The sequence below is a fragment of the Natrix helvetica genome (assembly GCF_964273705.1).
Source record: "Natrix helvetica genome assembly, chromosome: Z".
NCBI classification, from domain to species: domain Eukaryota; kingdom Metazoa; phylum Chordata; class Lepidosauria; order Squamata; family Natricidae; genus Natrix; species Natrix helvetica.
Window position 1 is genome coordinate 111,590,817 of NC_138554.1, and position 25,537 is coordinate 111,616,353.

Consider the following 25,537-nt stretch of genomic DNA (forward strand, 5'->3'; position numbering starts at 1 on the left):
TGGGGAATCTATTTAAAGAACATTTAGTCACTGTTCTCCAGTCACTATGATCCCTTTGTAGACTTCATTTCACTTTCAATGAAGTGTTTGTTGAATGGCAGGAGGTGGGGAGAGAAGATGAGCGAGAAATCCAGATAGCTGCTTGTTTTTTGGCTTCTGATAGTCCCTGGATGCAGCTGTACTCACTGTTAAAATTCCTGTTCAGCATTTTTGGATACCATTCCATTTGTCTGGAGTGACATAAATTATCTAGTTCTCCAACTCCTCTCTCCATTATCAACTTAAGCTGAAAGGAACAAAACAGGGACATAGTTTTTCATTTTCAGTCACCTACTGCTTATAGTAGAACATGCAGCACTGTCTAAACAAACCATTGTTGAAATTTGGATTGTTCAATAAACACAGGTTAACATTAAACCCTCTTTAAGTTTCCATACTACAAACAGCAATTAGTTGAAAAATCTACAGAGGTAGTATCTTTCTACTTCTGGGATAATGCTTAATGCTTGGAAGCAGGTAAATAGGATGGAAACATGTCCATTCCTCCTCATCCAGACTATCTGTGCTATTTTTCAGCACCTATATGAGGTGGTTGTATTGTTCCTTTTGTAAACAATTACATTCCCATGACAACTGAGCTAAGACAGCTTTATTTTAAATCACTTTTATTGATCATTTCAATATTACTTATTTATTCTTGTCTTTAATATGAAATATCCATTTATTTCAGTGTTCCATCTTCACTCTGCCATAAATTAACAACCGATTGAAGAACCTGTCATTCCATTCTAAGGGCTGGTTCCCATATTGATAAGAATTCAAGAAATGGCTTTATAATCAGACACCTGAAAGCTCATTCATCATCATCATCTTCTTCACCACCACCGATAAAAAAAAAAGCCAGCTCAGAGAAAAGCAATTAGAAATGAAATTACAAGATGATCTTCTTTAAAATTTTGAAAGACCAATTGAATTTAATAGGAAATAGATCACATGCTGAAATTCTTATAATCCTCTGAGTTTCATTTCATAAATGTTATTACAGACAAGTCTATGATTTGTGCTTAGGAAAGGAATGACTTTCAATTTAAGTCAATCATCTAATACTTCCCCAAAATATTCCATATGTTATAGAAACTATACAATGCATAGAGGAATTTTTAATTGAAACATAACATATTTATACTGAGCATAGCTTAAAAAGTAGGATGGAATTGAAAAAAACAACTAACACCTTTCAAATGATGTGTTATAATGGTTTTTGTCAAAATGTTTTGGATTCCTTAAGTTAATGTATAACATTAAGTTATACATCATTTGATATTCCATCATAATTCAGGAAAATTATTGCTTAGGGCTGTGTTTTACAGTGAAGTTAATTCATTCTCTGAAATGCCTTATTCTATTTTAATTAATGGGTCTATATTTTAGCTGATTACATAGACAATTTCTTGTTATTGGCAACAGTGCAGAAGCAATTTGCAATTGCCTTGTTATGCAATGATTCTTCAACTATTCCAATTGGTTCGCAAGGCTCAGATTTACTGGTGTTTTCCCACCCAATTGTAAACACGATCAATTTATCTTTATTTATTTATTTGGAGACAGGTTAATACTTTTGAATGTCCATATTCTTTTGAACTACATATCTATTACATGGAAATCGATGGCTGGACAACAGAAATGGATTACCTATCCTGTTCTTATTGCTGACTTCAATATTAGAATGATAAATTGTAAATGTATGGCCCCAATTCCTCAATGGATTGAACACTTGGTTCTTTATGATTTATAGACAAGTTGCTTATGGACACAGATTACATATGGAACATTATACGAAATATGGTCATAATGTATTGAGGTATTTATATGAGAGAAGCTCTCATATAGACAAAAAAACACAGTTTAACTAGAAAAAGAAAAAAATCTATGAATTGATTAGTCAAATTAATAGATCTTCAATATCTGACAATCTTTGATTTGCTTTTATTAAAATATGATTATACTAGCTCCTTTCCAATCTTCTTGTAATGAAAAGAAAAGCTCAAGAGAATGGTACTAGATATTTGAAGAAAACACATCTCCATCTTCAGTAGCAATTTTAAACCAGATTACTCGCTGCTTTAAAGTCTGTTGTTCTCTCAAACTATTTTTAGTGTTGTATATGATTTTTTTGGTTTAGAATTATAAAACCGAACATAGCAACATTGCAATTCAGCATCAGTTGATCCTGGAGAATTCATAGTACTAAAAGGTCTCTGCTATAAGGATGTCATATATAATTGCCAACTCCTATTTAAAGATGGACAGACTCCAAATTCTTAGCATTCAACACTCATACCAATCCTTGCTAAGACCTACATTTCCATAATGATGAACGAAAGGTCATCCGTCTCGTAGGACTCTTTTTGGTAAATGTTAGTTTTCATACATGTGACATGTTTTGATACTCACCTGACTTCCCATAACGTTTGCTTGTTTTATAATTCTGACATCAAGGCAGGATGAATGATGGGAGATCACAACAGTGCAGCAATTTGCCAATTGGGATTTTGGGAGACTTAAAATTGGAGAGAGGCAGGATAGGAGTGTGAGTTCCAAGTTCCAACTATAAAACATAAAAACTCCTAAAAATCACCTTTGCTGGATTGTTACATTTTATTTTTAAAAAAATCCTACAGATGGCCTAAAATAATATCCAAAGTATAGTGGTTAAAATACCGACCAGGGGGAATATATGTACCATTTCTCAATCCAATAAATCTCTTAAGAGTTTTAGAAAAGCAATAAGGTAAAACCTGTTTGATATGTCCAGGGCAGGTTTGAAATTAAAATAACAAAGTAATTATCTAATATTTTTAAAAAACATGTTTTTTTCCCTCTTAGATAATAGTTGATATAACAATGAAAGCTCTAGGTTGAATTTAAAAGCTGTATACTCACATAGACCATTTCATTTAAAAACCAAGCTATTTAAAATTAGGAACTATTAATTTTTATTGCAGAAACAAAAAGTAAAAAAAATCTCAGTATACTGCCAACTAAGGAAAGGGGGGGGGGTTGAGACTGTTAAGGTACTGAAGATGCAATTTCCTATTCAAATTACCACTTTTAATACACTTTTTACCTGTCTTACTGTCGTATTTAACAAAAGGAAATAAAGGACACAAACAAGCTTGAGATGGTAATCAACAGCCTTTTGCAAAAAATTAAAAGTAATAACAGGAGTATGGAATTAAGAAATAAAAACAACCAAGATATTCATTTCCATATCATTTAAATATGGAAATAAAAAAATAACACAAATGCATTAAGTGAATATGCCAATGTGAATATAAAATGAAATTAAATTACTAATCTCTGGCCAAGCTGACATCTTTGAAAAGCAAAAAGTAAAAAAATATGTTTTAGTATTCTTCACCTGTTTTTGGATAGTCCAATTCCCATTTCCATCTCTGCATTGTTTGAGATATCCTATCAGTAAGAGTTACTAGATACAGACTGAAGGCCTTCTGGTGGGGACCAGGAGTGACTTAAGAGCAATAACCTCTGGGCTAAAGAAGATGTGGTTATTCACTGCTCTTCAATAGATCTTAGAAGTTTGGTTTAGAAAGCAGAGATAGGTTTGATATGATAAATACAGGTGGGCGGGCTAAAATTTTAGTGCCACATATCTGGAACCCTTTCATGGTTTTAAGGGCTTTTTCTATTTTCCAGCTACACAAAAATCAGTGCCATAGTTCCATATATAACTGTAATAGTGTAAAATTGGAAGCAACAGACAAAACTATAGTCGAGTCAAAAACCCTTCCAAGAAATGAAGATATTTTTGTAGGAAATAAATACAAGAAAGCATGGTAAGCACTGAAGTAAGGTATGGCTTGAAATTAAAAGATAAATTGATTTTAGAGAGGATAAAATAAAAATATATAGATATAGCTGCTGCAAAGATGATCAGAAGCCACTTGTTCATAAACTTTTTCTTCTTCTCTTACCTTTAGTTTTTTTTCTCTTGTGATATTTTCTTTTTTCTTTATATACCGTATTTTTTGGAGTATAAAATGCACCGTAGTATAAGACGCACCAAGATTTTGAAGAGGCAATTTTTAAAAAAAAAACTTTTTGCTCCCTGCAGACCTCCCAAAAATGGCCCAGTTTTCGTGAAAAAGGGCGCGTTTTTTGTCCAAAAAAGGCATGCATAGCATTTAGGATGCTTATAGAGTGCTCCTGGGGGGGCGGGGGGGGGGTGGGCAAATTGAGCAAAAATTGGCCCATTTTCATTTCTGCCCTCCCCAGCCCCCAGGAGCACTCTGGAAGCCTCCTAAAGGCAGTGCACGGCCATTTTGGTGAAAGGGGGGGGGGGTTTCAGGAGGCAAAAAATGCTGTATTCAGTGTATAAGACACACCCAGATTTTCAGCCTCTTTTTTGAGCGAAAAAGGTGCATCATATGGCAAAAAATATGGTATTCTACTGTTTTCACTTTTTAAAAAATTAATAAAAAAATTAATAAAAATTAAAACTTAAAAAAATTGATTGATTCAGATTCTATTAACAGGATTATTGATGATTAATGGGTTAGGTTTATTTTAACAGTGTGTTAACATAAAAGGGGAATTTTTAACCTATTAATATGAAAAAGATTTCTATTGGCAATTCTTACGAAATCTGCATTACGAAATTTGATAGCAATTATTAGCATGAGTTATTGACATCATGAAATATATGCATTTAACTGACACTTATGTCTAGTATTTGTATTGTTAGTCATTCCTCATTCTAGAATCAAGTAATATTTTATTTTTATCCTATTTTTTATTAATAATTTTGGAAATGCTTAATTCTTCCATTAATTGTGGATCAAAATATCCAGAAAATAACTTCCCTGCTCTTTTAGCTATTTTTTTCATTCTGTGGATTCTTGTATTTTCTTATCTATCATTGTCAAGTTATACATAGCAACAATGTATCAGATTAAAAACAAACAAATGTGGCTGACATTTGAAAAAAAATGGTAGCATGCAATACTTACTGTATATAAAAGATTTTTTTAAAAAAACAATGGATGAATAATGGTTGTGGAAAATATTCCGATGTACCTAGCCGTAGATAAATTAAACTCACAAAAGGAATGTGATCTGAAAGCAGTAGTTTCACTGGAAAGAAATACAGTTAATCCCTGGGTTACAAGTGTTCATTTAGTGCCCTTCGAAGTTACAAGATAAGAGCCCCCTAGTACTTACAAGCAAGTTCCAAAATGGCAGTTGGTCTTACTGTCAAGGGGGGGGGGGTTCTACCCTGAATTAATGAGGCAAAGATCTTGGCATTCCTTATAGCATACTTCTGAATAAGCAGAAATAAAACTCGAAGCATGTTCTCATAAAAAAAACTTTTAATACAAAATAAAATAAAAATACAAAACTTTGCTAACTCAATTAACTACATCTCTGCAGAGTTATGTTGCCCACCCTGCTATTTTCGGTGCTGGGACAGGAGGCTCCAATAGAGCATATTAACATGCCCAATTGGCCACAAGACTGGAATGAAGCTGAAGCCACACCTCTGTGCTCCACCCTTGACTTCCAGTTTCATTGAAGCGAGCTGCCACGAGACCTGAAAACAAGGCACAAAGGAGAACTCCCCCCCCCCACACCAGCTAGATTAACTAACCTACGGCAGGAACTGGAGCCTCCTGTCCCAGCAACGAAAATAGCAGTTCAGGTAAGACCAACTGCCATTTTCCGGAGTGAGGGATAAGAGGCTCCAGTAGAGGGACCTACCAAAGCTAAGTCCCATGGGTGGGAAAACTACTGATCTGCAATGACATGCTATAGCACCCTACGCCCAAACGCCGCATCAGCCGATGCGAACGCATCCAACCTGTAATGACGAATGAACGGCGATGGTGAAACCCATGTTGCCGCTCTGCAAATGTCGTCTATCGAAGCCTGCGAGACCCAAGCTGCCAAGGTGGCAGCGCTCCTCATCGAATGTGCTATAATACCGGCCGGCACAGGCAACTTCTGGGCCTCATATGCCAGGGCAATAGCTAAGCAGATCCACTGACTAATGGTGGAAGACGTAACCTTTTACCCAGCAATGAAGGTTGGAAAGACAAAAACAGTGCCTCTGACTTCCGGAAGGAGGCCGTCCACTTCAAATTTATACGCAGGGCCCACCAAACATCCAGGCGGTGCCACTGCTGTTCCTGTTCCTTAACCGGATCCGGACAGAAGTCCGGAAGCACAACCTCCTGGGAATGATGGAAAATAGAATTTACCTTTGGCATAAAAACTGGATCTAACCATAGCACAACCCTGTTGCTCTGGAACACGGACAAATCCTCCCTGGAGGAAAGCCCCCAATGCTGACACTTGTCTAGCTGACGTGATAGCCACTAAAAATACCACCTTAAGGGTTAGGAGGTTCAGGCTAGCCATCCTCAATGGCTCAAAGGGCGCGGCCATGAGAGCCCACAAGACAGTAGAGAGGTTCCATGTGGGGAAACTATGGACCACTGGGAGTCACAAGTTGGATACCCCCTTAAGAAACCTCTTAACAATGGGTAATTGGGTGAGGGAAACAGAACCCTCGCCAGGAAGAACTGTAGCAAGCGCAGCAAGCTGCCTATGCGTGGTGCCCAGGGAAAGCCCCTTATCCAACCCGTCCTGGACAAAGTGGAATGGAAGCCCTGGTGGGCACTACCTGGGTGGCCTGACACCAAGCCATGAAGGAAGCCCAGGTGGAGTCATAGATCATCATAGTGAATTGTCTGCGCGAGGCCTCTATGGTCCTGATCACCTGTAGCGACAGGTGAGCCTCCCTCAGATGCTCCTGCTCAATCTCCACACAGTTAATTGTAGCCAGTGTTGCTCTGGGTGAACTAACTTTCCCTGGCACAACTCTATCTCCCCTTCCGGAATCCGCCATGGAGGCCGGACCGACAGAGTCATGAGGTCCGCAAACCGGGATCAGCTCCGCCTGTTCCGTGATTAGTTTCTGAACTACCACGGGAATGAGGGGGAGGGGAGGAAAAGCGTACAAGATCCCGTCTGGCCAACTCATGCGAAGGGCGTCAACCCCCTCCGTTCCCCAAGTTGGGAACCAAGAAAAGAACTGGGGAAGCTGAGCGTTGGCTGGAGTGGCGAAGAGGTCCACCACCGGTCGTCCGAAACTCCAGCAGACGCTCTGAAACAGCTCCTAGGAGAGGCTCCATTCTCAGTTGTCTGGAGATTCTCCCAGCGTTCCTCTAGGGCTGCCACCAGGGATGAGCAAAGGAGACAGAGGGCTTTGGACAAAGCGGTGGCCAGAGCAGAAAAACAGGCGCAGGGGCCCAAGTCTAGGCCTAGATCTAGATCCCCAGTTAGGCCTTCTTCTGTTCAGTCCAGCTCTTCTCCCAAGGGGTTCAGTCCATCTTCTCCCTCAGTATCCCTGAGATCTACCAGGGTCCATCTCCATCAGGTCTCTGTCTGGATGAAAAATGTCCCGGTGGCAGTGGAAAGGAGTTTGAGGTGAGGGAGGAGTAGGAGACAGGTGCCACAAACACTTTTCATGCCCAGGAGCTTCCATCAACTCTTCTCTCCCTCAAAGCAAAAGAAATCATGACAGAGAGGAGACAGATCTTTGCAAGGTGAGTCCAGCATGGCAGGGAGTGGGAAGCATGAGGTATTTTAGTGGGTTGGGGAGGCCTTTGGGCTTGTTACCTAGTGTACCTAGACCTAGTTACCTGCGGGATCGCATCCTGCCCCATACATCCCTGCGACCAATTCGCTCTCACAGAGAGGGACTCCTCCGGGTGCCGTCCACTAAGCAGTGCCAGAGGGCGGTGCCCAGGAGTAGGGCCTTCTCTGTGATGGGCCCAGCCCTCTGGAATGACCTCCCCCCCAACATTAGGACAACTACTGATCTCCGCTCCTTCCGCAAGAAACTCAAGACCCACCTGTTCCAACTAGCTGGCCTGGCTTAATTAGAACTCTACTCTCTAATCCCCCTGGCAATTTTAAATTGTAAATTTTAATTTTAGGGTATTTTAATTGTTTTTAACTTTATTGTTACTGCTTTTTTAACATTGTGGCTATTATTATTATTTATGAACTGTAGAAGTTTTTTATGTATACCTCCTCCGTGCCATATGTTTGTATATTTGGTTGTACGCCGCCCCGAGTCCCTTTGTGGAGAGGGAACGACTTATAAATTGAATAAAATAAATAAATAATAAATAATTGTTCCATCGCTAAGCCCCTGCATGGCCTTCCCCACCCTGATATACCTCATGTGCACTTAACAAGTCATGCATTCGCCCACACATTCAATTAGCGAATGTGTGGGCAATAGCAGGGAGTGATTTCATTCAAGATACGAGATTCACTCCCATGAATCCTTGAGGTACGAATGGAATGAATAGGCTCCATTACATTCATAACTTGAAAACTACCTTTACAGAATTAGAATTCACAGGCTTAGAACTAAATGAGTCTATCCTACACACCTCTCCGAAGTTCAACCCTGCATTCTTTTACAACAGCAGAACCCTGACTGAGTGGAGAAGTGATAAACTGGCTTTTCCTAAAAAGATTGAAGAAGATTGGGAATTGATTTATCCCATTTATTTGCAAAACAATTCCTTCTGGATTTTTTGGGGAAGATAAATAAAATTTGGAGTCTGGTCTTAATATATTTAAATAGAGAACAATTGATTTGAGATGGTATTAAGAAAGAAATATGGATATTTGATTCAGGACAAATCACTGTTATCTTTTCAGATGATTTGGGCTAGATAAAATGTCGTGGTAAATTTTATATGAGTTGTTTACAATAACAGTTTGTTAACAGGAGTTTTGAAACTTTGTTTCAATAATCATACCTTATTATTGTTGTTCTTCCTGTTAATTATTTGATCATTAGTATCATATAGGCTATTATGCAGGCTAATAAATTGCAAATAGATTTAGTAGTTTAAAATTTTGGTTGCCTGCTTCATAAGAGGTAGTAAGTTAGTATTATTGTAATATATATTCATCAGTATTCAACAAAGGGGGGGATAGTGTGTGTGTGTGTGTGTGTGTTAAATGCACTTTTAAAATATCTTGTTTGTTAAATGCATCTTGTTTCTGTTTATTTGTGCTTGTTATTTTAAAGAAAAGATTTTTGGAGATTTGTATTTTTATTTTGAAATTTAACTGTTGTTGAATAAAGTAAAAGTATTTGCATTGTCTCTGATGTTCTTGTAATAGCCTCTCTCTTATATTTAAGGTATTTGCCTTCCTCAAAATATTAATTTAATAATCATGTTTTGTTTTTAAAATCATCAAGTATTTTTTTATTTTTCCTACTAGTTCATATAAATCAGGTTTCTCTGTAAGTTTTTTTTAAATTAAAAAATCTGCTTTTCCATTCAGATGAGATATATGCATCAACTATTTCCTCCAGAATTATTCCTACTTAATATAGAAGTTATCAAAATCAATGAGGGAAAAAAAGATAAAACCATCTTCTCTTCAATATTTTATGGCCATACCTTGTAACTCTGATGCATGCTCAATCAAGCTTAACCTTCCTTAATGTTCTTGACACATCTCTTCAGCCTTTTTAGCACATCAAAAAAGTAAATGAAATATGGAAGCAAAGGTCTCCCCGTTGTCAGCCAAATCTCCCTCCCCCCGTTCCCACTCTCTCACACACAGGCAACAGAAGAGAAGATAACATGCAATATATTTTGTTTCCTGATCATTCCTCTCTGGCTCAATAACTTTGCATATGGAAGCAGCACTCAATTTGCAACACAGTGTAATGAGGCCACAAACATATAATGTCCAGGAAAATTTGTTTTGAGCAACTCAGAGCTTTCTGGACTTGTTTGGTAATCATTCCCATCCAGTTGAGGCAACACAACGGCTGTACATGATAGGCGTTTTCAACTAACACAATGCTATTCAATGCATTAATAAGAAATACTGTAACATGCAGCTAATATCAGAAGTACAGAAATACTGGAAAAAAGGGTTATTATTTATTATTTATATAGCATTTTCTTTAAGCAGATACTGAGAATGCAATACATGGTTATCTCCATATTTTACTTTACAGCTGTTATGAAGAAGTAATTTGGTGAGAATTAGGAAGAAGTCCCCCTTGCAATGGGGCTTGGTGCTAAATTGTCACATTCATTGTTTAAATGTCAGACTAGAGATATGCAACATTTTACCCTACTGATGTGCTACACTATAACACTCAACATCTCTTCCTGTTGGATACACTGACTTGGAGTTGATGGATGTAGCAAATTGTGGAAGTGTAGATGTACGAGTATATGACTAGGGAATATTAAGGGAAGGGTTATTATTTTGCTGCTGGCTTTAAAAAATAATTTTATTACATTATTTAACATAAACAAGTAATTATACTAATATTATCAATCAAGAACAAAGCTAACAAACTTCATTTCATTTATTTATATTTATATTTAATGCTTCTAGACCGCCCCCTCTCCCGAAAGGGACTCGGGGCGGTGTACAGTCCATGCAAAATATATCAAAATACAATAAAAAGTTGAATATGTACAGTTGGCATGGAGGAGGTTAAAAATGTAATTAAAAGAACTGTACAAAGCTAGTATAAATATAAGTTTTTAAACCCGTAAAACAGACACAATAAATTAAAAACAATACCCCTAAAATAACCAGTTAATAGTATATTTGCCAGGAGGGACAGTTGTAATTATGCCAGGCCTGCTAATCGGAACAGGTGAGTCTTCAATTTTTGCCGGAAGGAGCAGAGGTCAGTAGTGGTTCTAATGTCGGGGGGGAGGTCATTCCAGAGGGTTGGGCCCATCACAGAGAAGGCCCTACTCCTTGGTGTCGCCCGTTGGCATTGCCTAGTGGACGGCACCAGGAGAAGTCCCTCTCTGTGTGTGCGAATTGGCCGCAGGGATGTATGTGGGAGGATGCGATCCCGCAAGTAACTAGGTCCCGTGCCATGGAGCGCTTTAAAGATGGTAATCAGCACCTTGAAACGCACCCAAAAAACCACAGGTAGCCAGTGCAGCTCGCGCAGGAGAGGTGTTAAGTGGGAGTACCTCGTACTCCCCATCACAGCCCGCGCGGCTGCGTTCTGAACTAACTGCAGTCTCCGGGCGCATCCCAAGGGCAGCCCCATGTAGAGAGCGTTGCAGTAATCCAGGCAGGACGTCCCCAGCGCATGAGTGACCGTGCGTAGGACATCCCGGTCCAGTAGGGGGCGCAATTGGCACACCAGGCGAACCTGGTGGAACGCCCCCCTTGCCATGGCTGCCACATGGTCATCCATTGACAGCCGGGCATCAAGGAGGACGCCCAAATTGCGCGCCCGTTCCACAGGGGGCAATTGTTCGCCCCCTATGGCCAGCGATGGAATCAGCTGGCTGAACCGAGGTGCTGGTAGCCACAACCACTCAGTCTTGGAGGGGTTGAGTTTAAGTCTGTTGTCCCCCATCCAGACCCCGACGGCTTCCAAACACCGGGACATCACTTCGACAGCCTCGTTGGGGTGGTTTGGAGTTGAAATATACAGCTGAGTATCATCAGCGTAGAGGTGATACTCAATCCCAAAACCACGGATGATCTCACCCAGCGGCTTCACATATGTGTTGAACAGGGGAGGCGAGAGGACCGACCCCTGTGGCACTCCACAAGTGAGTGGCCTCGGGGTCGACCTCTGTCCCCCTGTCAACACACATTGCTTCCAGTCGGAGAGGTAGGAGCCGAACCACCGCAGAACGGTACCTCCGACTCCCATCCCCTCCAACCGGCGCAATAGGATACCATGGTCGATGGTATCAAAAGCCGCCGAGAGGTCTAATAGGACCAGGATAGAGGAACAACCTCTATCTCTGGCCCTCCAGAGATCATCGACCAACGCGACCAAGGCTGTCTCTGTGCTGTGCCCGGGTCGGAAGCCGGACTGGTGTGAGTCTAGATAATCGGATTCGTCAAGGTGTCGTGGAAACTGCTGCGCCACCACATTCTCGACAACCTTCGCTAGAAAGGGAAGGTTGGAGACTGGACGATAATTAGCTAGCTCCGTTGGGTCAAGTGAAGGCCTCTTAAGCAAGGGCCTCACCACCGCCTCCTTCAAGGCGGTTGGTAAGGATCCCTCACCCAATGAGGCATTCACCAGGCCCAGAAGCCAGCCTCGGGTCACCTCCCAAGATGCCAGTACCAACCAGGAGGGACACGGATCCATTAAACATGTGGTGGGTCGCAGCCGTCCACGCAACCTATCCAAATCCTCGGGGGCAACAGAATCAAACTCCTCCCAGGATGGTCTCACAAGACTCACTGTTGGCGGCCCGTCCGGTCCACTGAGGGGGGCCCATCCGCTCCGGATCTGAGCGACTTTGTCCTGCAGATATTGCCCAAACTCCTCTGCTCTGCCCTGCAAGGGTGCCCCCTGCGTCCTCTGTGACAAGAGGGAGCGGGTCACCCTAAACAGGGCGGCAGGGCGGTTATCCGCGGACGCAATAGAGCGGCGCAATATCTACGTTTGGCCGCCCTTAATGCCACAAGGTATGTCCGTAAATAGGCTCTTACCTGTGTTCGATCAGATTCGGAGCGTGAGGACCTCCACCTGCTCTCTAGACGTCTCCTATGGCGCTTCATCACCCTCAGCTCCTCGGTATACCAAGGAGCCCGGGTGGGTCGCTGCCTCAGGAGAGGTCACAAAGGCGCAACCCGGTTATATTACATATAATTTCATGTAATTATAATTTATAATTTATAATTTTATTAAATTTATAGACCGCCCCCTCTCCCCAGAGGGACTCGGGGCGGTGTACAGACCACAATAAAACAATATACAAACTTATATAATTATAAATACCCATTAAAACAAATTAAATGATAGGCTGTACAGTATAGTTAAAAATTAAAACAACCTAAAAAATCTATCCCGAAAAATTTAAAATTTAAAATACAAGCTAGAGGGACACAAAAACTACAGTTAGGCCAGGCCAGCTAAGTTAAACAGGTGGGTCTTAAGTTTCTTACGGAAGGAGCGGAGATCGGTCGTTATTCTAATGTCAGGGGGGAGGTCATTCCAGAGGGTCGGGCCCATCACAGAGAAGGCCCTACTCCTGGGCGTCGCTCGCTGGCACTGCCTAGTGGACGGCACCCGGAGGAGTCCCTCCCTGTGAGAGCGAATCGGCCGCAGAGATGTATGGGGCAGGATGCGATCCCGCAGGTAGCTAGGTCCTGTGCCATGGAGCGCTTTAAAGATGATAGTAAAACTATCATTGAATAATTGATATACAAGCACATTTTAACTAAACTGTACAGGAAAAAGGAGGAGGAGGAAGAAGAAAAAAGAGGAAGAAGAGATATGTTGCAATATTGGATTGGGTTCAGAACCAGAAAAAACCAACAAAAATAGGGTTAAAAGTATTGAATTTGCTAAAATAAAAGCTACATTTCCCGCCCCCCCAAACATGCTTACCTTTAAATTGGAAGAGACATCTTCCATAATAATGAGGTAACAGGAGCACGGGAAGGCAGAAGGAAAAGTCTTTGATTGACTGATTGATTGATTAATTGATTGATTTGTGTAATCTTCCATTATGGAGAATCATCTTAAATTCGGGGTCATCTCTTTTATGGTTGAATCAGGAGTTCAAACAAGAAGACTCTTACATCCTTTCACCTCCGCCTCCTGCTCGTGATCTTGAAAGCTGATGTTGCCCTTGGCTCTCTTCCCCTTTCTCTTGAGCCTTCTGCTCTGAACAGCTCAATTATAGAAGAGAACCCCAAGGAAGATTAATGAAGAACCATGCATTTACAAAATTAAGCCTCTGTGAAAGCAAGCAGAGTACAAACATACCACTGAACACATGGATTGTTATAAATAATCACACTTGAGCATTGTCCATTTGCCGCTGTGTTATTTGTCACTGAGATCAGTGGTGGGATATGACCGGTATGCCCCAGTACGGGCATGCCTGCTGGGAGCACTAGGTATCGTTCCGGTACATTGCTCCGGAGGGCCCACCTGCCCGCCCGCTCTCCTTATCTCTATTTGAGCAGACCGGGGCATTTGCGCATGCGCATGGGGCATACGGTGCCTGCACAATGCTCTGCCGAGCAGCTGGAGCATCGAGGGCGGTGGGTACATATGCGCACGCTGCGTGCATGCATGTGGTTGACGCCCAGCCCCGTTTCAGCATACTGGTTGCAACGGGAGCCGGAACCTGCCACTGACTAATATATGTAATTATAATCTCTGGATGCCATCATAAATTTCAGGTCTTCATCCATTCCCTTGTTTTCTCCATGCAGAAGACTTACTTCTGTCTCAACCAGCCATTTAGGTGAAATCTGAACTGTGAATGTATTTGTGGTGAACAAAGAACACTAGCCTCTTTTGGAAGAAGTTTGAAGCAATTGGATTCCTGAGCCACCACATCCCACGTACAGGTAGCCCTCAATTAATGATCACAGTTGGGACTGGAATTTCCACTGCTAAGCAATGCAGTTGTTAAGTGAGTCACGCTCAATGCTAAAACTTTTGTTGCCGGACATATATATATATATATATTTTAGAGCTAAATCAAAAAACGTTTATCTGAAATAGGCCTTCAATTTGTAGAAAGGAAACCTTGGATTTAACCACAAAACGAAAACAAATAAATAAAAAAGGAAATAACTACTTCGCATCTATGTGAAATATATACACTGACAAACAAGTACCATGTACAGTCAGTGGTAATTCAATATGATCGGACAAGTGATATAAAGTTAAAATCCACCTGCAAGAAATTTAAAAAGTGACTCTTTTTCCTTTTTCCTAGGAAAAGTCTGTAGAGATTCTCAGTCATCCACATCATGGTTGTTCCAAAGATGCTTTTTCTGGAGGCAACTGGACTTAGTTGTTTTCTTTTCTTTGAAGACGTATATATAAATCCTTCCATTCCCCATTATTCTGTCAGAACTGAAGAAGCTTCTTGGATGAGAAGTGAAATGTCTTCAAAGAAAAAACAACAAAGTTCAGTTGCCTCCAGAAAAAGCACCTTTGGGATATTTTCCCAATATTTATATTAAAGTATGATACAATACAATAGCAGAGTTGGAAGGGACCTTGGAGGTCTTCTAGTCCAACCCCCTGCCTAGGCAGGAAACCCTATAACGTTTCAGACAAATGGCTATCCAACATCTTCTTAAAGACTTCCAATGTTGGGGCATTCACAACTTCTGGAGGCAAGCTGTTCCACTGATTAATTGTTCTAACTGTCAGAAAATTTCTCCTCAGTTCTAAGTTGCTTCTCTCCTTGATCAGTTTCCACCCATTGCTTCTTGTTCTACCCTCAGGTGCCTTGGAGAATAGCTTGACTCCCTCTTCTTTGTGGTAACCCCTGAGATATTGGAACGCTGCTATCATGTCTCCCCTAGTCCTTCTTTCTATTAAACTAGATATACCCAGTTCCTGCAACAGTTCTTCATATGTTTTAGTCTCCAGTCCCCTAATCATCTTTGTTGCTCTTCTCTGCACTCTTTCTAGAGTTTCCACATCTTTTTTACATCATAGCAACCAAAACTGAATGCAGTATTCCAAGTGTGGTCTTACCAAGGCATTATAAAGTGGTATTAACACTTCACGTGATCTTGATTCTATCCCTCTATTTATGTAGCCTAGAACTGTGTTGGCTTTTTTGGCAGCTGCTGCACACTGCTGGCTCAAAACTGGTTGTCCACTAGGACTCCAAGATCCCTCTCACAGTTACTACTATTGAGCAAGGTACCACCTATACTGTACCTGTGCATTCCGTTTTTCTTGCCTAAATGTAGAAACTTACTCTTTTCACCATTGAATTTCATTTTATTAGATAGTGTCCAATGTTCAAGTTTGTCAAGATCCTTCTGTATCTTAAGCCTATCTTCTGAAGTGTTGGCTATTCCTGCCAGCTTGGTGTCATTGCAAATTTGATGAGTTCCCCATTTATCCCCTCATCCATCATTGAGCCTTGGGGTACTCCACTGCATACCTCCCTCCATGTAGATGCAGTTCCATTGAGGACTACACGTTGAGTGCGGTTGGTAAGCCAGTTATGAATCCAGCTGGTAGTGATGCTGTCCAACCCACATTCTTCTACTTTATCTAGTAGTAGGTTATGGTCTACCTTATCAAATGCCTTACTGAAGTCCAAGTAAACTATATCGACGGCATTCCTCTGGTCCACTAATTTTGTCATTTTGTCAAAGAATGCAATAAGATTAGTCTGGCATGATTTGTTTTTGACAAACCCACTTTGGCTTTTGGCTATTACTTTGTTTGTTTCTAGGTGTTCACTAATTCGTTGCTTGATTATCTTTTCCAGAATCTTTCCTGGTATTGAGGTCAGGCTGATAGGTCTATAGTTTCCTGGATCTATTTTTTTTCTTTTTTTGAAGATGGGAAACACATCAGCTCTTTTCCAGTCCTCTGGCAGTTCCCTGGTGCTCCAGGATTTCTGAAAGATATAGTTCAGTGGTTCTGAGATCTCATCTGCCAGTTCCTTCAGAACCCTGGGGTGTAATCTGTGCGGTCCTGGTGATTTGAACTCATCTAGGGTAAACAGGTGCTCACTTACCATTTTCTTCCCTATTTCTTTTTTTTTAAATAATTTTATTGGTTTTTTTAACATTTATAAGGGAAAAGGTAAATGGAAAGGTATACAAATTTTGGCAGTTGCAAAGTGTGGCAGGCGCCCCCCCCCCCCTCCAAACTCATAGAGTACATCTGAGTATAAAACATTGATACATAATCATATATAATCAGCATGTTAATTCTATTGATATTTTCAATCAGTTTACACATTGTAGTATATGTTCCACATATAATTCCATTACTACTTTCGGTCAGGATTTTCTTCCCTATTTCAATTTGTGTTCCTAATCTGATTTTTGTGGTGCTGTTTTTGATAGGTTGGACTGTTTTATCCCTTTGTGTAAAGACAAATGCAAAAAATGAGTTAAATAGTTCTGCTTTCTTCTTGTTGCTTGTCACCTTCTTGCCGCTTTCTCCCAGCAATGGACCAATTGTTTCCTTAACTTTTTTCTTGTTTTTAACATGTTGGAAGAAGCTTTGTTATTATTTTTTACTTTTGTGGCAAGCCTTTCTTCATTGCGAGCTTAGCTTTCCTCACTTCACCTTTACAGGCTCGGGCTATTTGCTCATATTCTGCCTTAGTTATGTCCCCCTCTTTCCACTTTTTATACTTAATTTTTTTCTCTTTCGATTTGTCAGAGAGTTCTTTATGCAGCCATGCTGGTTTCTTTTGGGAGCTGTTATTTTTCCTCTTCAATGGTATTGTGCTAGACTGAGCTTTTGTTATCTCATTTTTCAAAATTTCCCAAGCTTCTTGAGTTGTTTTCCCCTTGAGGATTCTCATCCATGGAATTCTTCCCAAGCTCTCTCTAAGTTTATTGAAATTAGCTCTCTTAAAGTCAAAGACTCTAGTTTGACTTTGTTCTACTACTTGTGTTTGCACAATGTTGCATTCCAATATTGCATGGTCACTTGCCCCCGGGGTTCCTATGGCTTCAACACCTTCTATCATTTCCTCTTTGTTAGTGAGAATTGAGTCTAATATTGCCGAATCCCTTGTTCCTTTCTCTGCTTTTTGGGAAACAAAGTTGTCTACTAGGTTTGTTAGGAACCTGTTGGATCTCCCACTTGGTGCAGAGTTTGTTTCCCAGTTGATGTCAAGGCAGTTAAAATCCCCCATTACTATTGTGGTGTGCTTCCTACATACCTTAGTTAGCTGACTAGCAAAAAATTCATCTGCTTCCTCTGCTTGGTTGGGTGGCCTGTAGTATAGACCTATGGCAATGTCATTTCCCCCCCAACCTTTAATATTGACCCAAATGCATTCAAGATAGTTCTCATCATTGTTGTGCTCTATTTCTGTAGAGATGTAGTTATTTCTTATATATAGTGCAACTCCACCTCCTCTTTTATTTGGTCTATTTCTTTTAAATAATTTAAATCCTTCTAGCTGTATGTTCCATTTGTGGGTTTCATCTCACCAAGTTTCTGTAATGGCAACAATATCGTATCTGCCTTCATTTACTTGAATTTCTAATTCATCCTGTTTATTCCTCATACTCTGTGCATTGATGTATAGACATTTGAGTCCATTTTAATTGACCCTGTGTTTACTGTCTACATAACCTGTGTTATGCCTGACTGCCCCTATTTTCTTGCCACTTGTATGATTCATGCACATGGTATGGAACTCACTATTAAATGCTTGGTTTTGCTTGACAGCAGGAGTGATAATCTTACCCGCACAAACATCTATGTTACATGCACTAATAACCCTATGAATTTTAGATTGCTGGAGACAGAAATGTTCTGAATCAATTAATTCTCTGTCCCCGCTGTTCAGTTTAAATGTTTATCCAGAAAATCTGTGAATTTAATGCCAAGTAACTCAGTCCCTTTCTTGGATGGGTGCAAATCATCCCTTTTATACAGTTTTTCATTGGACTAGCTGCAGGCATCATGACTAATAAAACCAAATCCTTCCCTTTTACACCACTCCTTTAGCCACACATTAAACTCTGCTACACGCTGGCCCTTCCCTTTTTGTTCCTTATATACTGGTAAAACCTCTGAAAAGATAAGCCTACAACCTACTCTACTAAGTTCATACACCAAGCTCTGGAAACCATTCTTTACAGAAAGTACATCTTTTGGGGACAGATCATTTGTGCCAAGATGTATAATAGCATCAACGTCACAGTCCTTACTTGCATTCTTGACTATCTTAAGAATACACCTCTTGTCTCTGCTGGCAGTAGCCCCTGGCAGACACCTAACCTCTTTTAAAACCTCCATATCCTTTCCTAAATTTACATCCCTTACAATTGAATCACCAATCAGAAGGTGACTTCTCTTTTTACATGCCTTGATCTCCTTGTGTGACTGATGTGTTTATACCTGGGTCCCCATTTCTCCTTTCCAAAGAAAGTTCTTCATTTTGGACCACGATCCCCTGCCTGTTTGAGTCATCTTTATCACAACTACCTTGACCTGTCTCTTTAGTGTCCCCATTTAGGTCAGCAAGGGTGCTATATCTGATATTCTGGGTCACAGCAAAAGCTTTATGTTTATGGTTCACAGCTCTCACCTGCCAGATCCCATGGTTGTCCAGACTGCTCTTCTCCTGCAGGATCTTTGTGGTAGAGGGGGCTGATAGTGTGGCATCTACATAGTGTGGAATGGCCAAATTGGGCACCTAATTTCTGCTTGGAGAGCACAGATTAGAGATTCTAGATCTGTCTATGTAGACTAGTAATTTGTTTACAAAGGGGACAGTATCCAAATTTGAAAAGAGTATTGCGAAAGACAGGTGCAAAACAGCTATTACACTGAACTAAGCCGGTCATTTTGAAATAAAATAAAATCACAATCTCAAGCGCACTAATCCGGAATATATTATTGCTATTTTGGTTTATAGATATACTACCTCCTAGTCTTCTTTGTCTCTCTGACTCCCCCCTTGTAGCCAGCAGCTCCAATCATCAGCCTCAGGAAAGTTCAAATGAAAATGATGTCTGAAAAGTTTTTGCTCAATACAGAGGTAATCAATTAATGCAATATGATTGTTGTGATTGCAGTATAATGTAGGTACCTAACCCACAGAGGTAATTAGCAACTTTTAATCTATAATCTTAACCTTAATTCATTTAGTGAGGGGGGGGAAGTGTGAGATAACTCAAACACTATATCTGAATATAATTAATTGTTGCAAGAAACTCACTGGTGATAAAAGATTTGGCAAGCAAAAAAAAAGAACAATGACCAAATAAACAATTAAAATTAATAATAGTAATTGAATTTCTTGAATTTCTTGATGATAAAGACTGCATACTAATAAGAAAAGAAATGAGTCAGTAATTCTGAACAACAAAAGCTCTGGTGATTACAAGACAATTGAATTGCTTTCATTAAGTTATACGATTAGTCCCCGACTTATGACTTCAATTGATTCTAAAATTTCTGTTGCTAAGTGAGACATTTGTTAAGTGAGTTTTGCCTCATTTTTCAACCTTTCTTGCCACATTTATTAAGTGAATCATTGCAGTTGTTAAATTAGTAATATGTTCGCTAGGTCAGTCTGACTTCCCCATTGACTTTGCTTGTTAAAAGGTTGCAAAAGGTGGTGATATGACTCTAGGATAATGCAACCGTCATAAATATGAATCAGTTGTCAAGCATCTGAAGTTTGACCACTTAGTGAATCTACAATGGTCATAAGTATGAAAAATGATAATTAGTCACTTTTTTCAATGCCATTGTAACCTTGGTCATTCAAGTTGCAAGTTGAGGGCTACCTTTATAAGGTATAGCAATGGCTATTGCTCAAAATATTATACGATGTTAGAGTTGGATATAAACATGGATGCAAATAGCCAATTTTTCAGCCAACAAATGAAAAATTTGCATCCACCACTTGAACCAATTATTGCTCAGCCAACTTAGGTTTGTGCACCTTGACCAAAATGTTTAAAAAGTATTAATGTTAATTGGATTTCTTTAAAAACCTATTTTTTCTCAATCATTGCAAAAAAAATAAAAAAACATATACTAGAAGGTGAAGAAACAATATTTAAGAATCCCCATTTGCAGTAGTATGTTAGTTATACCCCAAATCATCAGTTAAAATGTCTCCACAACTATATCTTTCAGTTTTCCTGAAGCAATCCATGAGCTAAAATTGTTCTTAAACATTCCTCCACATTAGTGGATGAGTGTCATTAACTGAAATGTTCACCAACATTCAAAGAACTTATAACTAATTGCTGGTAATATAATGATAAGCCACAATCTTTCTAATATAAACACCATTAGTTATTGGAAGAAGGAAGACTACATAGAGAAAGCTAGATAATAATAATAATAATAATAATAATAATAATAATAATAATAATAATAATAATAATAATAATAATAATAATAATAATAATAATTTTATTTGATTAGCCGCAACCCTCTCCCGAAGGACTCGGGGCGGCGTACAATCAAGCAGATAAAAAATACACATAAGACAAACATATATACAAAAACAGAGACATATACATATGTGCATGGAGGAGGATGGACTTAAGTGAAAGACAGTTAAAAAACACAATTTAAAATCCCCTAATAAAATTACCAAATTAAAAAACCCATCAGGAGCGTTACTAAGTTATGGTCGAGCCAGGCCAGCTATTTGGAAAAGGTGGGTCTTGAGCTTGACACGGAAGGAGCGGAGGTCAGTAGTAGTCCTAATATCCGGGGGGAGGTCATTCCATAGATAAAGATAAAGTATGAAAGTTGTGACTTTAGCAGGAGTACAAAACAGAAGAGCAACTAAAGGATAGGTTGCAAATGCATGAAAGCTAAATTAAAAGCAGAATCAAGAAACAGAATTGAAACAACAGGAACTATATAAACTGAGTGGTCAGTGCATATAATATCTGACAGCATGTAGGAAAGGAGCAATAGAAGGAAATGGAGGGAGACACTTTTTGAGAAAAAGTACTAGCATATTGCAACCTCAAGATGTCTATTAAAACTTTTGCTAGCAGAAACACTTCAAAGCAGACTACAAATATAAAACATTAACAACATTTTAAACCCATGAAGCCCAAACAATTATGACTACAACAATACATAGTATTATACTGCCAAGAGTAGGAAACCATCTTACTAGTGATTTATTACCCCTTCACAACATCAGCCTGCCATTACTATATGAATGTAAAATCTGTCCTAGTTACTATTATTTGGGCACAACAATGGTTGAATACCTCTGGAAGTTGCTAATGGGGAAATGATTCTCGAATCTTGGTTCCACTACTTATTAAGCCCCGACCAAGGAATTTTTACCTTATCTCAAATAAGGCAGATATTGGTAACCAAATTTGCATATACAGCCTTAAAGAATAATATGTTCTCATAGGAAAACAGGATATTACCTTCCCAAACCTGTGTAAATAATATTGAAAATGCTGGGAATTGGAGTCCATATAACTGGAGGGTTCCGAAGTTGGAAAAGTTGCCATACAGACTTTGTGTGTTATCACACTGAGTAAGAGATTTACTAAGCCAACAGAATGCTTCTCAAGATCAGCCAGCAAATTTTGATTAACATATTTACACTTTCCTACAGAATAACAGATTTGGATCCCATACAAATGGCTGTCCCCTCTCTTCTTAAAAACCTCCAGTGTTGAAGCACCCACAACTTCTGAAGGCAAGAACTTCCACTGATTGTTTTCACTGTCAGAAAATATCCCCTTAATTCTGGACTGGGTCTCTTTTTCCTTCCATTACTTCTTGTCTTGCTCTTAGGTGCTTTGGAAAATAGGTTGTCCTTCTCTTCTGTTTGTGACAGTCTCTCAAATATTGGAACACTGCTACCATGTCATCATTAGTCCTTCCCTTTTATTAGACTAGACATATCCGGTTACTGCAAGCATTAATTACATTTGCCATTCAAACTGTATTAACATCTCATTTTGTTATTTGAATGTACAGTGAAATAATTCCTTAATACAGAACTATCACGTTGAGTTCAAATGTGGCAAATCCATGAAACCAATGGAAAGCAATTTTTCCTTCATACAATATAGTACATGATACAGTACTATACTATATGTATCATACTATTTACACATTTACTAGGAAAACAGTTTAGTTTGACCTTAAAGCTATGCGTTGATTCCCACTTTACACATGAATGAAAATGAGTACTAAAGTTCACCAGTTTTTCTAAGTAACATTGTCCACTGCAAGGATAGGTCCTATAGTTGTCACATTTTTTGCTGACATAATACCCTGAAAACATAAACATGACACCTGCAGTTAATGGATGATAACAGAAAGAGACTGGCCAAAGGTCTACAGCAGGCCACTAAAATGATGAGAAAAGTGAGGGAATTTTTGTACTGAATTCCACTACCTGCATTCATGTGACTTGCAGAATTGATTGTAAAAGCTGTTCCACATGGTTGGACAATTTTTATAGGCTGGGGCCTTGAATGAGCAATCAGTATTTTGCTTCACACAATACAATTATATTGAACTGTTCTACCTTACAGTCAGAAGTGACCTTAGCAACTTAGTAGGTAACAAGTTTGAACATTAAGAGGAAGCTTGCAGGGCCCCTGCATTAACAATTCCTCCAAACATCATCAAATGCCATGTTTGATGCAGTTGTCCTTTCCAGCTGCCTTGTTCAAAAGTTACAGCTACAGTCCTGAGAAGTATAAAACTTGATTTCGATACCACAGACAGCAAACGAATTGAAAGATACACAATAAAAAATGTGGAACAAATTTCGCACAAATAGTTCCTATTCCAGAGAATACAAAACTGTAGAGAGAAATACCCATACAACACACACATCTATGAAAAGTCTCGCAAAACATATGCCATAAACGAATAAGACTTCTCCCCCCACCTTTTTTTTAAAGTAGCTGCATCACATTTCAAGTCTAGTCTGAACACAAAGCAGTCAATCTAGAGGAAAGAAAATTAGAAGAGCAATTTAGAACTCACACTGCAAAGATTAAATCAGCGTATTTCTTTATGACAGTAATATATCCCACAAAGGCTTATTTATGCATTGATGCAGCGACAGGCTTTTAAACAATCAGTTGAAAATATACAGAAAAGTAATACAGTATATCATAATTTTCCTGTGGTAGAAATTTCAGCTCTAAAAATGCCTGTATAAATTTTTCAGTTTTTGTTTTACACCAAAACAATAACATATGCTTATCCTACACATGTAATTGCACAATAATTAAAGTTTGTTTCGTAGGTTATGATAAATAAATCAATGTAACGGTAAAATTGTACATTCCACAGAGAACAATAATCAAACTGTAAGCCACAAGCAGCATGTGGCCCACAAGCATACTTCTTGTAATATCCAACATTCCCTGGACAAAGCTCCCCTAGATACTTAGCGATAAACCCATAAATCTGTGATACTTTTTTTCAACAATGTTGCTACTATAGTACTTTAGAGTCTTAAGTATGGAATATAGCAGACTCAAAATATAAGGATTCTTTACTACCCTCCCAAAAGAATGGAACCCCCCAGAAAACCATAGGCCACCCCATTTATATAATGAGGTCCCCACACATAGCATTCTTCAGAATCAGAATGCAGAGTAACTGATCACACACAAAATTTAGTGCAACATAATACTATATGGCTCATATTGCTTTTTATTCACCACAGTTATGTGGGAGCTTAAAGACAATCCATAGTGGTCCATAGGAATTGTCTATCTGGCCAATAGAAGCAGATATGGATCTCAGGACATATAGATGCAACCATTTGACTTTGTGTTACATTTAGCCTCCCTCCCCATGTTTCTTCTTCCCTCCTTCAGCGGTGGAATTCACTTCCCTTCCCTTCCAGTTTGCAAATGTGAGAATGCATGCTCTCTTGCATGTGCAGACATGTGCCATGTCTGCACACGTGCACTGCTTTCTGCACATGCTCAGTACTCACGCATTACATCGGGGTGGGCAGGCGGAGTCTCCCACAGCTGCCTATACCGGTTCACCCAATCAGAGGGAACCGGCTGAATACCACCTCTGCCCTCCTTGCCTTTTTAAAGTCTTCTCATTCAACATACCGACCACTGCATCTTTTGATAAGAAAATCCTATAAGATCATCAAAAGTCAGAGGGCCACATCCAGTTAGTACTTGGATGTGAGGGATTCCCACGGCAATTCTGTCATGAGGCTAATAGCTTTTTCCAGGTTGCTTTCACACAGGTAGTTCACATTACAATCACAACTGGGACTGGAATTTCCATCTCTAAGAAATGTAGCCATAAAGTGAGAAGCACCTAAGTTTATTACCTTTGTTGCTGCGATAAAGCAAATCACTGCAAATCTGGCTTACCCTCTTGACTTTGCTTGTTTTAAGGCCCCTGAAAAATGGAAATAGTTAATCATGTGACCCCAGGATGCTGCAACTGTCATAAATACATACTGGTTGCCAAGTAATAGCAATAGCAATGGCCCAAATTTCAATCATATGGCATGGGGATGCTTTGCTGTTCCTGAGGAGGAGTGCCAGTCATAAGTCACTTTTTCAGAATGTCGTAACTTCAGACAATCTTTTAAAAATGACCATAAGTAAGAACTATTTGTACTATAGAATGTATCCCTCTTGCGTTTTCTCATTCCATATTTGGGAAATTTACAAATACCGTATTTATCGGCGTATAACACGCACTTTTCCCCCCGAAAAATAGGGGGCAAATGATGTATGCGTGTTATACGCCGATATACGCCAGGCGATATACGCCAGGTGCACAGAAAAGGATCACGGAGCGCTTCGCCCCAAAAGCAGCTGCTTTTCTGTGCGCCTGGCGTTTAAAACATCCAGCTATCTATCTAAACGCCAGGCGCACAGAAAAGGATCGCGGAGCGCTTCGCCCCAACAGCAGCCGTTTAGATAGATAGCCGGATGTTTTAAACGCCAGGCGCACAGAAAAGCAGCTGCTGTTGGGGCGAAG

General features: G+C 39.7%; 1 long non-coding RNA gene across 1 annotated transcript; it reads right to left on the reverse strand.

Annotated features, from left to right (window-relative positions):
* On the reverse strand, positions 1-24,949 carry LOC309400996. The gene is made up of 3 exons (XR_014176744.1): positions 24,876-24,949; positions 2,455-2,560; positions 1-286 (listed from the first exon to the last, which is right to left on the reverse strand). It is a non-coding gene; the product is annotated as an uncharacterized lncRNA (long non-coding RNA).
* Positions 24,950-25,537: the final 588 nt, after the last annotated feature.